Source organism: Protomyctophum bolini (genome assembly GCF_963924005.1).
Source record: "Protomyctophum bolini genome assembly, chromosome: 11".
NCBI classification, from domain to species: domain Eukaryota; kingdom Metazoa; phylum Chordata; class Actinopteri; order Myctophiformes; family Myctophidae; genus Protomyctophum; species Protomyctophum bolini.
In genome coordinates, this window is record NC_137872.1 from 28,677,563 (window position 1) to 28,697,122 (window position 19,560).

Consider the following 19,560-nt stretch of genomic DNA (forward strand, 5'->3'; position numbering starts at 1 on the left):
CATCGAGAATTGCGTGGTGGTGAACACATTCCCAGGTCAAGTAATTATTTTTAATTTATCCCAATTTTAAGCCATTTTGAATGTATGTAGCACTTATACTGCACGTGAGTGAGATATATGAAAGTATTTTTTATTGCTGTCATTTCCCCAAATGTTTTACCTATACTTAGAAATTCCTATAGTATTTTCTTTCTTTTTTATGATTTATTTTTAGGCTTTTTATGCCTTTATTGATAGTAGGTACTGTAGACGGAACACAGTGACGCGCTGTCAGGCTACATTGAGCCTATAGGTGCCCGGACCGCTACGTCAGTGGCTTGGGCCTTTTTTAATCTGTTGAGTTTTCTTTTGTTGTGGTAAATGCTATCACTTATGTGTGCTGCCTGTGATTTAAAGGCAGACTGAAACCCATTGCACTTCAATCAGGGCTAGAATTAGCATGACACATTTCATTTGTTTATGCTCGAGGGCCTTTCTCCATCTCTGCAGGCTTTCATTTTTGCTCCATAAGATAAGCACAGAAACAGCATTGTAAATTCAACCTTCCATCTCTAATAGTATTTTGGGCATGTCATTATACTATATCAATTCGAACCCTGATTCCCCGTTACCCATGGTCACCATGGTTAGCAGCACGTAGCGTAATATCGAAAGTTGATAGGGCAGATACTCAAATGACACGTTGCCGCCAAGGAGGGCGGGCGACATGCCCGAGTTTATTTAGAGTCACCAAAGCAATAACTTGTAGATCCATTACTTTTGGGCGACATTTCATACGACAAAGTATAAAATTAGGCTTAAATGTTTACAGTCGGTATACATCATCAGCAGTGTTCCAATAATGATTCGCATTAACTTTTCCATTACATAATGAATCTGAGAGAGACAGAATAGCAGAGCAGTTAAATGTTATTTATTGCATTCTTTGTGGGTTTTTTTTTTACATTGGAGCAAATATTATTATATAAAACTACAGATGAATAAATTTCACAATTGGGTTATTGGTTGTTTTTAAATGTTCTCTTTTTTAATGTTTTAATATTTGTGAGTTTACATTTAGCTCATCAAATATAATTTCATTTCTAATTATTCTTGCCAATTTTCTGATGTCTGTTAAAAAAGTTAAATATCACACCCATGTGAACTGAGCGGTGCAACTATAATTCTATTGTGATAGTTACTGTAATGTACTGTACGCAAGTCAATCTTAGCCAACAGGATGGAATTAGAAAAAATCTGAGAGCTTTTGAAAGTTTGAAATGAAAATGACCATAGAGATTACCGGTATGTGTACCAATGTGAAGGAGGAGAATTATTTCTTTAAAGGCCTACTGGAGGCGCTAACGGGCCAATGTGAGAAAATTGGTTTTACTCTGCCTCCAAGGAGTGTGTGTGTGTGTGTGTGTGCGCAAAGTTTTAATGGGGACCGTACAAACGGTGCCGGACAGGGGCGAAAACATAGTCCCGGCTAACGTAGTCCTTGGCCTGGCGGAGACAATAAGTCGTTTTTAGTCCTTTATTTACCCAGGGTAGTAGCTTTGCTCATTTTCAGCATCGGCTTGCGCACCAACACACAGAGATAGACAGTAGGCTAAAACCTGCACAGTCTGATGCATGTATTAAAACCTGGGAGCTGACCAGTTCAACCACAGTCTGATGCATGTATTAAAACATGGGAGCTGACCAGCACAACCACAGTCTGATACATGTATTAAAACCTGGAAGCTGACCAGTACAACCACAGTCTGATACATGTAATACAACCTGGGAGCTGACCAGTACAACCACAGTCTGATGCATGTAATACAACCTGGGAGCTGACCAGTTCAACCACTGTCTTATACATAGCGGTATATTACAACCTGGGAGCTGACCAGTACAACCACAGTCTGATGCATGTAATACAACCTGGGAGCTGACCAGTTCAACCACTGTCTTATACATAGCGGTATATTACAACCTGGGAGCTGACCAGTTCAACCACTGTCTTATACATAGCGGTATATTACAACCTGGGAGCTGACCAGTTCAACCACAGTCTCACTGACTGAGCAGCCTCCTCCACTGGAGCAGTTGACAGGATGTGGTCAAAAGTGATATTTTGTTTTGCTTGACCTTAGATACTACACCACTAGATGGCACCGTTGGTTCTGCTACCGGTATATAGCTTACTACAGGGGTGGGCAACTTTGATGATGGAGAGGGCCACAATATTTCCACACTCACTCCAGACGGCCACAACATTGCATATTAGTTTCTGTAGCAAAGATAGCCGATCTACAAGCTCCAAACGTGTCACAGTGTGACGTGTTTTGAGCTTGTAGATCGTCTATATTTGCTAAATCCTGAATAATTTTGTGCTGTTTTTGAATTGGAATCAGTGTTGATTTTGACAGCAAATTTTGATTCATAGTCTCTTTCATAGTCTTACATTTAGTTTTAGCCTCATTTTAGGCACCTGAATGTTTTAGTGTTAGTCTAGTTTGAGTCGACTAAATAGCATAACATTTTAGTCGACTAAATCTACAGTTGATTTAGTCGACTAAATGAGTGGGCCTTGATGCCGTAAGGGCTGATTTTACACTTGCTGAAAATAGCAGATCTACAAGCTCACAACACGTCACTACGTGAGCTTGTAGATCTGCTATTTTCAGCATGCAACCAATTGTAAAATTACTTCTACTGGATCTTTCTGGATAACATTTTAGTCTAGTTTTTATTTGTTGACAAAATTGTCAATATATTTAGTCTTAGTTTTAGTCATCGTAGCTTAGTTTTCTTTTTGTTTCCATTTAGTTTTCGTCTGCAAAAAGAGGTAGTCGAAAAGAGGTTCGTCTTAGTTTTAGTCGACGAAATCAACACTAATTGGAATCCTGAAAAGTAACCTTTTCATTTAATTTCAAATGCATTTAGTTATAGTTATGTATAACCTTATGAACTAATATATACTGATATTAAAGAAGACAATAACATTTTAATACTAGTAATTAGCTCAATAATATATCAGTATTCTGATATTAACCTGTGGGCCGCATTAAGTGATGTTGGCCCCCGGGCCGCCAGTTGCCCATGTGTGGCTTACTATATCCAATAATAGATGTATTATTTATTTATTTATTATCTCTGTGCACACACCTAGGGGATTTTACTTAATCATATATAATGTGCCCTCTTGTATGATTCTTCCTCTGCTTATCTGCTCTGCTATATGGATAAGGTCACAGTCCTTACTCTGTCTATAATTAAATAGTAGCCTACTAGATTGAGGGACAAGCTGCTGCTAATATTGTGGTATCAGAATGGAGACCATGCAATGCAATTACAGTAGCCTAGCTATACTACTACATTAAGAATTAGGCATTAAGAATTAGCCTTCATAAATGTTTTGTGGCCACTGAAACCAACATTTGTTACGAATTCATTATTTTGTATCAACATAAAACATAAAAAATGCATTTGTAGTAAATGTTGCAAAACAATTATGTATGCATAATATATTAATAATTAATCTACATTAAATAAAATATACTGCCTAACTTTTCTAGAACCTATAGGCCTACTACGCACCACACAATAAACATATGCAATCCCCAAAGGATAGATTTAGACGACTAATTACAGTCAGAACACAAGGTCTTGGCTCTGCTCATACGGTTTACAGTTACATTTTTGCTGGTGTTTTTTCCATACATGAATCAAGCTGAATATAGTTTTGCTACTACAGCTATAATGAGCACGAGTCATGAAATAGCAGCAACTGGCATAGAAACCATTCATTTCAAGTTGGGCAATGTTGGCTGTGTACGCTGGCTGCAGACAGCAGTGTACAACCAAGTATAAATCAGGCTTTAGGTGTTTTAGGCTAAAGCCTTTTTTTCTTTTTTTTTACCAATCTTTCAAATCTATAATAGGTCTTCTGTGTTTAATTGTCCCTCGATGATCATAGTTGTCATAGGTATGTTTCACTGTGAGTTAATCTTTTTTTAAGCCTTTCAAATGTAGCAGAGAGCTGAGACAGAATGGCTGTATTCTGGTGTCACGCTTTTGTGCAGATTCAGAGAGCGACAGAGAGATGGAGGCCATGCAGTGTGTGATTTACTGTGATCAGGCTCTATAATCACAGCTGATTACTTCCTTTTAGTTTGTAGCTGAACACTCTGTGCATGCTAATTGTAATTAGCTCTGTGCTAATTAAAGCTGCCTGGAGTAGTTTAGCAACCACTCTGTGTGAGACTTGAATATGATGTATGTGTTGACGTGATGTGTCCGTATGGGCACACTGTGTGCGTGTGTGAGTGCACACGCATGTGTGCATAATGTGCAGATCTGTGTTGCGGCATAGCACACATCTGTTTGTGTTTCTGCAAGGCTGAATATGTGTGCTAACCGTTTAAGCAAGTTGAACACCAGGCCTCACATTCTGTATAGGATATTGTTTTGTTGAATAGTATTGTTTAATTGTTTTATTTTTATTTTATTCACTTAACCGTGTGTCCGTGTCCTATCTCAGTCTAACAGGAGAACTGTACCCACCTCAAGGGAAACCACTTAAACACTTGTGTACACAAACAAACACACACACACACACACACACACACACACACACACACACACACACACACACAACACACATGTTATAATCTGATCACCCATGGCTGTGTACTTGAATACACAATGTACTAGATATGTAATGTGTACTGCCTGAACTGTAGCATACTTTATAGTTAGCTACTGGAGACATCTCAGACAGCAAGGTCAGCTTGCTGCAGTTAGTGGTTGTTATGTCTCAAGTGTTGTTGTCACGTCATTAGGACCCAGCTCTATATATTTCCTGTGTGTGTAATAAACTTTGTGGACCTTTAGCGTGATACTGTCTCGTGTCCCGCTATTTGTTCTCCCGGGCCCGCCACCGCAGTCGTCGTACCAAAGGAATAATTCAACTGGATTGTCACACACCACCCAGCCTGCACACACACACTACCGGTCTGCCAGAACCAGACGAGGGTCCAATTAGAGTTTACAACAACACACACACACTTTTGTTCATGATTTTATTATTATTATTATTTATAAGTTTGCTTGGGAGAAATGTGTTGCTCCATGTACTGCATATGTCCTGATGAAGATCGGATTGATCGAAATGTTGACATAATAAAATACAGCAGAGCTTTTTCAGTATTTGACTCTACTTCCTGCCAAAGATACTGGCCAGAATTGTGCAGCCGAAGAGTGGTTCTGTGGGGCTTCTTTGTGGATTACTGCCAGCTGAATGTGGTGGCCCACGGAGACAGTAAGCTGCCTTACATCGATGATGCCATCACCATCACCGGGTTCCAGCTAGTTAAACATGTTGGACCTCCATAGCGGGTTATAAGTTAATTAGGCCCAAGGTTTGGCCCCAAACCATCTTTCTATCATCAGTTTTGAGTCAACGCCCCTGCCACTTCCATGTGATGGGGGAATTGATGTTGTTTTATGTTACCATTTATTGTTTTCGTGATTAACACCTTAGCAATATAGGGATGTTTATGGCAGGCACAGGTATTTGTATTGGATAGACACAGTTTATGATAGTGTTTACCAATTGTTTCTATCAAAAGTTGTGATGACTACTTCTTCGCCGCAGAAACCCACCGGTTATTACAGTGTCTCTGTACATGGAACTGAAATGATAGTGGTTAGAGAGCAAACTGGGGAGTGGGTATAGGACTGCATATAACATTGCAAGATGGAATTATTGGCCGCAGGCTGCAAGTTACCCCCGTGACAACAGTGACAGACCAGTCTCGCACAACACAGCGTGCACAGTCTCATTTGGTCTGCAGATTCACTTGCGCAACCTGTGTTCACATTATTCTCTCACTGGGACTCAAACACAGGAACACGCTCTCTATCTCTCTCATTCGCATGCGCACGCACGCGCACACAACCCAATACCTTATACAATTTGTGTGTACGGTGTGTCGGTCATTGGGACATACTGTATGTGCCTCAGGGAATAGGCCTACTTGTCAGCCAGCTGCCCATGCTGTCTGAGCACAGTGCCGTGCATGTTCTCTGGCCAGTAAACTGGCTCAGGCCAGTCTTCCGGCAGACAGAAGCAGGTCATGGCACTTGTACGTCTTTGTCTTTACAGCAGCCGCAGTGGATCGAGTTACCATCAGTGACAAGACAGCTGATGACATTACCATTGTCGTGCATCTAGTTCAAAGTGATTTTGCCATGGCAAGGTCGTACAGTTTGCTGTGGCACTTCATAGGCGTAGGAGGGGACTGATGAGGGTGTCTTTGATATCTTTCCTAACACAACGGCGTGACCTCAATCAGTAGACTGTATCCCAAGAAAAATACAATAAAATATGCCGATTTGTAATGTTGCTAACCTGTGTCTGTTATCAGACATCTCCAAGCACAGAACACAGACAATTCTGAAGGTTACAGGCCATTTCCTTAAAATAAACCCCAAACTAAAACAATCTGAATAGAAACACATTTTTGCTCATGCCATGATTATTTTCAGGGTACTATAAAAGTGATTATAGTCCAGCTTTGTTCTCTGAAGTCTTATTTTATTGACTATGTAGTTCTGTGAAGCAAACTGCAATGGTATGTGGAGCTAGAGTCAAGCGCTAACCAGCCTATTTCATGCTCTATAATGGAGCAGATGAAAGGGGAGCATGTCTGTCAGTGTCAGCTTTTTTCCTCTGCCACTTTGCATTTGTCTGCCACTTGATTTCTAGTCCCTTTCCTCTGCCACCGTTTGGACTGAGCACTTTTGATTAGAGTTGTGTCGTTAATGTGAGAAACAGATTAACTCAGTTGAAGTAATCAGATATTTGAAGTTAACTTTACTGGTTGATTTCACAGTAATGCAAATGTATAGGCTTTCACCCAACAAAGCTAAAGCAAACCTGAATATAAATCCAATTAAAGCTGCGTCTGTGTTATATAGACCAATCGGAATTGGGAGCAGTGCTAAGTAACTACTGAAGGACCAGTGAGGTGACAAACTGTTCAATGGTTATGGCGAATGATAGAAACTATAACATATTGACCAATCAGAAGAAGCGGAGTGTCTAATTTCCACCAGTGAAGGACAAGGACTCTGAACCAAGTCCAATGACACCACCCATAAGTCTGTATGACAATCTGTTGAAACTTACTTACTTATACTTATTCCTGTAGGCTCCTAGGTGGAGCATAGGGCCGCAATCACACCCCGCCATCGGACTCGGTTTTGAGCAGTTTTCTTCAGCTGGGCCCACGATAATCCAGTCGACTTTGCCTCACTCTCCACTGATCTTCTCCAGGTCTGTTTTGGCCTCCCCACTTTTCTTTTGCCCTGTGGGTTCCAGTCCAGTGCTTGCCTAGTGATGTTGTCAGTAGGTTTTCGGAGGGTATGTCCAATCCACCCCCACTTTCTCTTCTTCACATCCTGGCTGATGGAGTTTTGGTTGGTTTTCTCCAACAGGCTGGCATTTGATATTTTGTCAGGCCACCTGATGTTCAGAATGCGCCTTAGGCACCTGTTGACAAATGTCTGGAGTTTGTTGGTGGTAGTGTTTGTCACTCTCCATGTCTCTGATCCATAGAGGAGAACTGATTTGACGTTGGTGTTAAATATTCTGATTTTATTATGTAGGGACAGTGCCTTGGAGTTCCAGATGGGTCGTAGCGTGGTGAAAACGTGTCTGTTGAAAGGTTATAGCAAAATACAAGGAGACTTAGAGAAGGAAAGGACATTAGTCACGTGACTGGGCCGCTCCATGACACTTTCATGGGAGCCAAACTACACATGCACTGGACTCAATGAGAGCTCAGTGACCAGCTCATGAACAAACTATTTCTGAATGACTGAGACTGTTAAGTGTAAAGTAATCGCTTCTGGAAAATAACCGAAGACATGATGGTTGACTGATTGGTTGGCACTTTTAATTTCGTTGTACACGTTGCAATGACAAATAAAGATCTATCTATCTAAAGATCTATCTATCTATCTATGAGGTCAAATGTCATGAACAGATTGATTTGTAGGACTGTGTCTTTTATGTGAAAGAACAGTGTTTAGGAACATTACTTACACCTGTGCTGATTACCAATATCCCCCGCAGCTGTTAGAAGCCTGAGCCTCTGTGTGCTAGGTGCTAGTTCTACATGTGAAGTCAAGACCTATTTGAAAGCTCACCCAAGTGTGGCTATTGAGAGTCACCACCAGTATATTACAGTAGCAGAGCGTAATAGTGATTCCTTTGCCTGGTGTACATGGCTACGACTAAAGCAAGTTCATATTTGCGAGGACATTCAGAAATGGTGAATATGGTTAGAGACAACAATGCAGCCATCATCAGTCATTAATACCAATACCAACAGCAAAGCAGCAAAACAAAGCCATCGATCAAGGCTGGCGAGCTGCAGGAGGTTTTGACTGTGCAAGCCTTGAGATGCAGGTCTGCTTAATAGAAGCACTACATTAACTGAGATCTGACAGATCCAATTAGAACGTCCTCCTGCCTTCTGTCCTTAGTCTTGACCTCTAAGGAGCATTCTTCAGACCTGTGGTCATACTACTCCCTTCGTCACGGCATGGCCCTCTGTTTCAGCCTAGCAAGGTATGTTAAAATAGTAATTAGACATCCAGTGACTTTTTATATGTACTTTAGCCCCCGGATATGTTCAAAAGACTACTATATTAGGACTTTTTCCTCAGTGACAAATTTCTGATTCTGAATACTTTTTCATGCCGTCACCACACCCCCACACTTCACATCCTTCACCAGTCTATTCCTGTCCCTGTGTTTTCTCTGTTCTATCCATAAATGTCCAAATGATAGGTTTTGTGTCTGAGGAGAAAGGGGAGTCACGCTTCACAAGACGGCACAGCAGAACATCTGACACTGGCTATGGAAGGGGAAACAAAGCAGTCTCATTTTCTTCACAAAATATATCTCTTTGTCCACATCTGAGGCTCTTCTTCTTTGTACCAATCACTCTCCTACTATCCGCAGTCCTCCCTCTCAATTATTTCTGAGAAAAATGCTGTACTTGTCAGTCTTTTGCTTTTCAATAGCTAATGGTATATCTATCCCCTTCCACCCAACATCAAGCCAATTAATTCGATCAAGTTGTCGAAAGCCATTGTCTGTCACAGCAGAGTAGTAGGGAGTAACCGCAGCCGTGGCACATTTATTGCTCAGAAAGGAACAGTGCTAAGTACAGTAGTACTCCAAGTTAAATTAGCCTGGTTGTTTGCCTGTGAGTGTGCGTTTAGCTCAGTGGTTTTCAACCATATTCATATCAAGGTCCATTATTTATTTTGGCATTTGAGCCATGGACCATGGGATAGTTAAGATATTTTTTTAACTTAAGCTGTATGAAATACTTGCCATTAATATAGTGGTTGCAACTGTATTAATTGATTGCCCGAGTCCCGTGGTGGGAGTTCTGCTCTGGTTTTGGTGAAATATTAAGTAGTTCCATTTTGTGGGGGGCACAGGGGGCCACGCATTTGTATTGTTGACCTATTTCTAAAATATTAGTGCAACTTTCGCGCAGAACTCCCACCACGGGACTCGGGCAATCAATGAATACAGTTGCAACCACTATATTAATGGCAAGTATTTCATACAGCTTAAGTTTAAATAAATCTGAACTAAGTTCAGGAGGAACCTTTTATTTGATTTCTTTAATGTTTTTATTATTCAAATGTTCTGCCTGTGTGTATTGCAGTCCCAGTCACTCTGTACTGTATACTGTTGGTCTGGGGAGAGAGTAATCAACCATGTGCTTCCTTTGATAGACATAGATGGAGTCAACTGTCCTTTCTTTTCACCTTCCCTTCTTCAGTGAGCAGACAACTGACCCACCAGGAGGGGGCGCTAGAGCCGCAACAAGGATACAATCCCCTGACGGCTTCCCTATGAACATCACCTGGATTCCCAAGCCAAAGAATGCAGAGTTAGCCCCAGGGATGAACTGGATGAGGTATGTCTTATGGGAAATGGCCACCTATTCATTTATACATTTGCTCACCCATGCAGTGCAGCATACGCTTCAAGCAACCCAGTTGTAGTTCCCTATCGTCTTTGGACCTGGCCCATTCAAGTCATACTGTCCAACATATAGTATTATAATAATAATCATGATTACTAGGAGTTCTTTGTCAGGCATGCCCAAATATGGAGTCTATGCAGACGTCGGAACAGGCCAGCTCCAGATATTAGGGCGGTTCTGGACAACCGTTGGTCCGACCAACTCCGGCTACTGCACCTCCTGTGGGGGTGTGGAACGCGTGTGTCGAATTTGAAGTCGGTGGGGCGAACGGTTCTCGAGTTACGTGGATTACACACAGACTTAGTGCATTTATAGATAGAAGATAGATAATCATATATGATTATTATATGATGATACTATAATAATACTATAATTAAGTTGATTGATTGCAAATTGTATTAACAGTTTGCAGAATGCGGTTACAGTTCAAAGAAAGTACTGACCTGCCAATACAAATCTGCTAGGAGGATAAAGCCAGAAAAATCTAAAAGACTTGCTTACAAGGGGCACGGTGGCACAGTTGGTAGTGCTGTCGCCTCACAGCTAGAAGGTCCTGGGTTCGATTCCCGCTCGGGGCACTGTGGGTGCTGGCGGCGTGTTTCCTCCTCCGCGTCATCAGTGCCCATACCCGAAGGCGGGGTTGGCGAAAGGGCCTTTCTGTGTGGAGTTTGCATGTTCTCCCCGTGTCCCCTAGGGTAGGTACCCTCACAAAAACATGCAGCAATCCTGGTCTCTAAACTGCCTCCCCCTGGCCAGCCGGGGCGCCTGATGGAGGGGAAAGGAACTCCATTTCAAATTCATCAAAACATTTAAAGACATACAAATATACACTTCTATCTCTATGCGAAAAATACATCATATACACGGTTAGAAACGTGTACAGTATTGAAAATAAAATACTTAATCTTTTTTTACTTTCTTGCAGACTTTTGAACGGCACAGATAAAAATGCCAGTGTCCTGCTAGAATAAAAAGGCATCCCAAAGTGACAAATTGATGCTTGACAGAGGCCCCCTGCCAGCCAAAATGCCAATTTGAGTTTATATCAGCTCTTTGCCAGGGCTTGCGCCGCAAGTGTGAAAGCTGAACCATATGTCATAGAAATGCTATTTTCCGCTCTTGCTTCCTCAAGTTCCGACAGCTGCAACCCACAACTTGCGTCGGGGCAATCACACTTTGTATTACTTTCATAGATTGACTTTGGCTGCCTGCTGTAAATGCTTTATTATTTTTGTCATTTTGTACAGACATGGTTGCTGTATGGGAGAATAATTCATTGCGACAGTTAACTATTAAACCTTGCGTTTTTTTGTCACTCAAAATCCCCATACATTTTTGTCACTCAAAATCCCCATACAGTACATGGGGAAAAGCCCCCATATATTGTGCCCATGTCTCATGACATCACTATGACATCTTCAGGGATGATATAGTAAATCAGGGATCATAGTAAATTGCTTTTGCAATTAAGCCCACATATGGTAATCCCTGATGTCATCAATATTAGTATATGGATATATGTCAGAACCTGTTCTGACATTCCATATGTTGATCCTTCCCCATCCATCCTTCCTCTTCGATGTCTCCCTTTTGACTGATACCTGTCCATTTAAACTCTCAAGACACTGCCACCGCGCCACCCTTAGATCTCCATATATGGAGCTGACCTGTTCTGACATTCCATAATATGTTGATCTGACCTCATCAAACCCTGTACACTATTTTGAATTTTCTTCAAAACACACTTTTATTTTGTAAACTACAGTTTTTGTCCGAATCTCACAGAAATCGGTACACTTGATCTCTGGACCTATCCGATTGCGTTCCATTTTCATCCATAGGGGGGGCTGCAAATGCCGTTTGTAACCATTTGTTGCAAAAACATGATTTTTGTGGGATAAATCCCCTATATGGAATTACTTCCATATAATCACAGGGGTGACTTGACATTGTAATTGGCTAGCAAAATTAGTGGGAGGGGCCTTTGTACGACAGTCAGTGTAATGGGGTGTGCCTTCTGGCATAGATTTGAGCACCACTGAGTGCACCTTTGTAGTTTAATTAGTAGGTTATTTTTGTTTTTTTAATTCTCTGATTAGTTGGTGTCCAGCAGACTTATCCGCACATCAATGTTTCAGGGCTATAAATAAAGCCTACAAGAACAGTCCCCTCTGAGATCACTGAGAAGTCAAGGAATTAAACTTTTCAAAATCTTATCAAGACTCATAGTGAAACTCTATTTGAAGCTTTCAGTTCTTTCGGATTATTTTTCTCGATCCTTTGAAATCCATAAGTGTTTCTTTTGTGTGCCAGTGAACACAGAATGATTTCCATATTTATTTCCATGCTGAAAAATTTCAATATTATGAATAGCCCATTTCAGGGGGTTAGTTGGAGAGAAGGATATTAAGTCTATTTCAGCTCATTTTGTTAGCCCCAGAAAGTAAAATGAACATTCTCCTGGAGTACGGCTGGTTCACACAATGACATTTTCATATTTCAATGCCTTGAAAGGAATTTAAACAACAATGACATTATTTGTATTTATTCATGTTAAAATGATATTTAGTTAATAATATACCCCCCCCCCCCCCCCCCCCCACCCCCAAACTATGCAGTGACATCTGTCCAAAGTTTTCCAAAAATGTTCAAGATCGTTTGGAAAGTATCTACAAGCTCACAGCGTGTTGCGTCCCACATCGACATGTTGCGAGTTTGTAGATTGCCCATTTTCTAATAGCCCATGTGTAGCTATAGGGTCAGAATTTCGCCATGGTCACTTGGAGAACCACTGTATGACATTATAATCACAATTTTGAAAGTGAGCTGCTAATTTTCCCAATAAGCCCACCCCCAACAGCACCACCCCGCCACCACCAGTGGCTGCCACAGCAGCAGTGCCAGGTGGTGTGGAGAAGAAGGCAGGAAATGTGACATGCAACCAGTGTTTTGCCATGTCGGCTCATTATAAGCTTCTTTTTCTTTAAAGTTGCTTGTAAAAATTGGTAGTTTTTTTTTTTTTTTTGGTGTACTTTAACAAACCTTTTGGGCTTGCTTCCAAAAAAAATTAATCCATTGGTTCTCAAATATTTCCATGAAAATGTTTTGTGCCAGGGAGCATTTGTGTTGTTCGCGTTGTTACATTTCATTTCAAGAGCTTTTAAAACCAGCAGATCTACAAGCTCACAATGCTTCTCATCGCCCTGGCTGACCTGGCTGCTTATTTCTCTCACAAAATCTGGCAACAGTGATGTGCAACGTGGCAGGTCAAAGCTGGGAAAGTGGGTTTGCTCTGGCGGGAAATGGCTATTTATGTAGCTGAAAATGGAGTGGGCCTTCCTGACATTTTCATAGCCCTGCAGGCAAGAGTAACCTTCAGCAGAAAGCAGAACGATTAAAGAAAGACGGAGGGGTGGGGTTGGGGGGTATGGGTGGCGACCGGGGCCATAGAAGAAGTGATTGCACTGAAGGATGATGAGTTGTGAGGGAACAACAACTCTGAGAGAAATAGCACAGTCAAACCAAAACAGCCTAAGACATTATTTTCCAGCCATTTGTGGACTTAACCTATGTATTTAGACCCGAGGCGGATTCTACAAATGCCTTCTAAATCAGTGATTCTTCTCACACTTTCAATATTTAAAAAAAATGTTCAAAACTACTACAGTAAACTAGCATATGTACAAGCTCCCAGCACGGCACAAAGTGACGTGCCGTGAGCGTGTGTACCTGCTTTTTCTGAATAGCCAACGCTAAAATCTAAAATGACAAAGATGCTTTCCCAGTTTGAATGGGCTAAAGGAGCACTTTAGACATTTTCAACCATATCATGTACATATAATTGGTCCTCACTAATGCTCATTAAGAGCAATGATATTATCGATGGAGATTCCAAGCTGATATATAGAAACTGCAACATTTTCTCTTTGCGGAAAGTTGTAGAAGTCATTGTTCTTGTATTAATCACCCCGAGTGGCATAAACCGAGTTCTCCGTCCTATCAAATAGTAACGCCCAACACTCAGGACGGAGATTAATAAACATGTAAATCTTGTTTAAAATGACCAAACCGTCTACCGATGATGTTCACTGGTAGACAGGTTTCTGAACTGTCCACAGCCCTCCTCTGATGATGGTGTTCACTGGTAGACAGGTTTCTGAACTGTCCACAGCTCTCCTCTGATGATGTTCACTGGTAGACAGGTTTCTGAACTGTCCACAGCTCTCCTCTGATGATGTTCACTGGTAGACAGGTTTCTGAACTGTCCACAGCCCTCCTCTGATGATGTTCACTGGTAGACAGGTTTCTGAACTGTCCACAGCCCTCCTCTGATGATGTTCACTGGTAGACACTAGGTTTCTGAACTGTCCACAGCTCTCCTCTGATGATGTTCACTGGTAGACAGGTTTCTGAACTGTCCACAGCCCTCCTCTGACGATGTTCACTGGTAGACAGGTTTCTGAACTGTCCACAGCCCTCCTCTATTGATGTTCACTGGTAGACAGGTTTCTGAACTGTCCACAGCTCTCCTCTGATGATGTTCACTGGTAGGCAGGTTTCTGAACTGTCCACAGCCCTCCTCTGACGATGTTCACTGGTAGACAGGTTTCTGAACTGTCCACAGCCCTCCTCTGATGATGTTCACTGGTAGACAGGTTTCTGAACTGTCCACAGCCCTCTGATGATGATGTTCACTGGTAGACAGGTTTCTGAACTGTCCACAGCCCTCTGATGATGTTCACTGGTAGACAGGTTTCTGAACTGTCCACAGCCCTCTGATGATGATGTTCACTGGTAGACAGGTTTCTGAACTGTCCACAGCCCTCTGATGGTGTTCACTGGTAGACAGGTTTCTGAACTGTCCACAGCCCTCTGATGATGTTCACTGGTAGACAGGTTTCTGAACTGTCCACAGCCCTCCTCTGATGATGTTCACTGGTAGACAGGTTTCTGAACTGTCCACAGCCCTCTGATGATGTTCACTGGTAGACAGGTTTCTGAACTGTCCACAGCCCTCTGATGATGTTCACTGGTAGACAGGTTTCTGAACTGTCCACAGCTCTCCTCTGATGATGTTCACTGGTAGACAGGTTTCTGAACTGTCCACAGCTCTCCTCTGATGATGTTCACTGGTAGACAGGTTTCTGAACTGTCCACAGCCCTCTGATGATGTTCACTGGTAGACAGGTTTCTGAACTGTCCACAGCTCTCCTCTGATGATGTTCACTGGTAGACAGGTTTCTGAACTGTCCACAGCCCTCCTCTGATGATGTTCACTGGTAGACAGGTTTCTGAACTGTCCACAGCCCTCTGATGATGTTCACTGGTAGACAGGTTTCTGAACTGTCCACAGCCCTCCTCTGATGATGTTCACTGGTAGACAGGTTTCTGAACTGTCCACAGCCCTCTGATGATGTTCACTGGTAGACAGGTTTCTGAACTGTCCACAGCCCTCTGATGATGTTCACTGGTAGACAGGTTTCTGAACTGTCCACAGCTCTCCTCTGATGATGTTCACTGGTAGACAGGTTTCTGAACTGTCCACAGCTCTCCTCTGATGATGTTCACTGGTAGACAGGTTTCTGAACTGTCCACAGCCCTCTGATGATGTTCACTGGTAGGCAGGTTTCTGAACTGTCCACAGCCCTCTGATGATGTTCACTGGTAGACAGGTTTCTGAACTGTCCACAGCTCTCCTCTGATGTTCACTGGTAGACAGGTTTCTGAACTGTCCACAGCCCTCTGATGATGTTCACTGGTAGACAGGTTTCTGAACTGTCCACAGCTCTCCTCTGATGATGTTCACTGGTAGACAGGTTTCTGAACTGTCCACAGCCCTCCTCTGATGATGTTCACTGGTAGACAGGTTTCTGAACTGTCCACAGCCCTCTGATGATGGTGTTCACTGGTAGGCAGGTTTCTGAACTGTCCACAGCTCTCCTCTGAATCACAGACCCAAAAATGGTAAAACATTATGAGCATTAGTGACTAGTAGTGAGTTCCATGAAGATAGGTTGAAAATGGGTGAAGTGATCCTTTAAGGAAGGAATGATAGGGGTGATTGACAGGAAGTAGGTAGACAGGTTGAAGAGGAGAATGACAAGAGTCATAGAGTTCAAATAGACAACGCTAAAAAATAAATGATAAATCCTGAACTTCAGGCTGCCTTGGAAACTTTCCACCTCACTGCCTTCTTAAACACAGATATAAACGGTTCAAATTGTTCAACCTTGAATACCACGCAATGATATGAAACGACAGATACATTATTCTTTAAAAATGAATAAAATAATGGTCTCACAGATCACAAATCATAGCACTACACGGAGTGAACATTTTTTCCTCACTAAATTTAACATGGTAATGAGCATAGCTCAAGTGGTCCTCTTCACTGTCTTTGTCGATCAGAGGAGCAGTGAAGGAGTGCAGTGTTTTTTCCCCCCATAGAACTAATTGAAAAAGAAAAAGAAATAGCTATCACATAGACCTTTAATTTCAGAGCTGCACAATATAAAAAAATTAGAAGAATATGACTGAGCAGGGAGGATACAAATTATACAGTTATCAATTTATTTAATGCTTAATTGACCTATGTGAACAGATTGTCAAGGTCATGAATAACATGAAAGCACATTCTGTATATCTGTGAGATATTTACAAAACAACATTGCTATCAGATTGCATGCTTGCTGGGTAAATATTAGCTATAAATGTATTGATAGAGAAGGATTATATGTATCGGTTGATCAGACAGAACAAACAGAATTCAGGAGAAACTGAGGAAAGAGGAAGTGATTTTCTGTGGCTGTGTGGCTAATGGCCCTTGATTACAAGTGGTCTTATTTCCCACAATGGCTGCCTTGTCTTACTTTGCCACGAGTATCTGTGGAAAATGTTTAGTTCCCTTTTATTATGTCTAAACAAGTCATATGTAATGAAATATGTGTATTAAGACAATGAGAAACTAACATTTGATCTCAGTCCTATGGGAATTTTCTAGTATAGAGAAACAAGCATTGAAAGATTGTCTTACTACGCTCTAATAATTAATGCAAAATTTAATTTCACATGCATGGTATAATATATTTTTCTCAACAGAAATCCAGATAGATAGTCGGCATAGCTTTAGTTTTTTCTGTTTTGACTGGAAGTAGCCTACCTGAAAATACGTTATGGCTTCCCTTACTTTGTTCAGTGAAATATCAACGCCAGATGTTTCCCACTCTAGTGTATATATGAATATAAAACGCTCACCCAACAAACGCCCAAAGTTGAATACTTTTCAACTCGCAGTCTCAGCAACCAGATAAAAACAGCAGATATGTATGGATCAGCACAGAATACTAGATCCTCAAGCTGCTAATATTTCTAGCATAGTGTAAATACTAGTAAATACACATCGATGCCATTACATCCATGACATTTGGCACCCAAGGGATGAAACTGTCTGCTCCAAAGTATCTATCCCAAGACCACCTGGTGTCCCAGAGTGTAAACTAAGTAGAAGATGTGAGAAATTACAGAACCACCATATAACTTTTTTGGTTTGGCTGTACTTTGACAAGTACGACTCTGGTACGTGACTGATTATTATCTATAATGTAAGTTTAAAATCAAAAAGCCCCAGCCTGTACCAGTGAATTGACTCCCTGGCTGTTTGACCAGCAGACTTATAGATTGTTATCAGCATTTATACTATAATTTGTGCCATTACATGTTCAGTAGATGTTGTACATACATTAAGCTATTTTTAGATGGCACTCTTAGAAATATGCTAACATAAGCTGTACAAGCTGGAAGGTGCACACAGCTCTTTCTAAATTGACAGTGGTTCAGCTCTATGCAGAGTCCTCTGTGTATGTATAGTAGGCTAGGTGTGGGAGTATGCATTTGTGCTCATTAATATGTATGGATTTTTATGAGTGCTCTCCCTGTGGAATACAAAGCTGTTAGTGCATAACAGTGTGAGAGATTGAAGGGCCTCTGTACTTCAGAGAGCTCCGAGGCTCCCTACTGGAGAGAGAAGCTGCGAGTCGAGTCGACTCAAGGGGCAGAAAGGTCTGGAGGGTTAATTGCCATACATCAAGTCATACATCAGCCTGGACAGTAGATTTTTTTGTCACTCGAATTTGTATTCCTTTTTTAAAGACATACACGAATCACAGCACGAAAAAAAAGTGACCAACAAGAGGCAAAAAACTAAACGAAAAGACAAACAAATCGACATCTTCCGATTGAATCTTATACTATGCCACATATATCCTATAGGCTCTTTACTTTATATGTTCTGCCCACACCCTTAGTCTTTATTGTTGTCCTTGAATATTGTCCATTTTGACCATTTGTCCTGACGCTTTTATATCATGACTGTGGTTGGTGTGTACACCAAAAGTGTCTCCTGCAGTGTGTTTATACTTTGTCATTGTTAATGATATAATCAAACGAATGAGACAACTGAACCCCCAAGCAAGTAGTGCTCTCATTCCAAAATGCTATTAACAGATTTCGATGAAGTTGTTCTCTGAAATCCGCGAGTTAATATTTCAAAGACATTGACTGAAATGTTTGCCTTTAGTGTGCAAATGTTTTTTTAGTTCCTAATATTCAATTATATATTTTTTGCTATTGTCTCTACATTGGATCAAACGTGTTAGTTTGACCTATCATAGAGTTTGAGCATGAGAGCAGCACAGAGTGAAGAGACAGAAAGACAGCTGGCAAGGAAGTAATCAGTTGGTAGTAGGGATATATAGTCTCCTTCCTTTTCTAACACATTATCACATCCAAACAAATACTCAGAGCATCTTATTCAGAATCAGAGTGATACACATCTCCATTGTAAGCAATGATTTCTCACCGGACAACTGCCAATCAAATCTGTCTCCACTGCTGGCATGATGTTGTGACAGTGGGGAATTGATTGAGCCTAGGGGGACAGCCGAAACCAAGCCTGAGTCTCACTGGATGTGGAGGAGATAAACAGGAAAAGGTCGATACATGTCTGAAACAAGGGCAAAGAAACACGTTCTTACTAAAATATAATAGTGCCACAAAAGGCAGGTGGCATAATTAGCTTCATAGTAAACGCACTGACTGGACACTTGTAATTATAAACCAAGGGCAAGTGACCATAAACTGAGCATCAACAATTATTATGCAGGAAACTTGATAGCATTGTGCAGGAAACGGCACAATGAGTTTGAGTCATGTTTGAATGGATTTTGCTGCTATTCCATTCAAACAAGGTCATTCATAAGAAACCATTATTTTCATTGCGTGGGGGTGTTTCATCAAGTTTGTCAGTTCATCCTCGAGGACAAACCAGAATACCAACTTAGAAGGTGCTTCTGAAAGTGTCTGGGCCTATATGGCGTTTTTTTACCAAACATTCATGTAATCACTTTGTCAACTTACTGTATAACAGCATTATGTAAATAGAACGGTTGAGCATAACGATAATCTATTCCATTTGTGTCTGCAATTTTAACATACTGTGTAGCCCAGGGGTAGG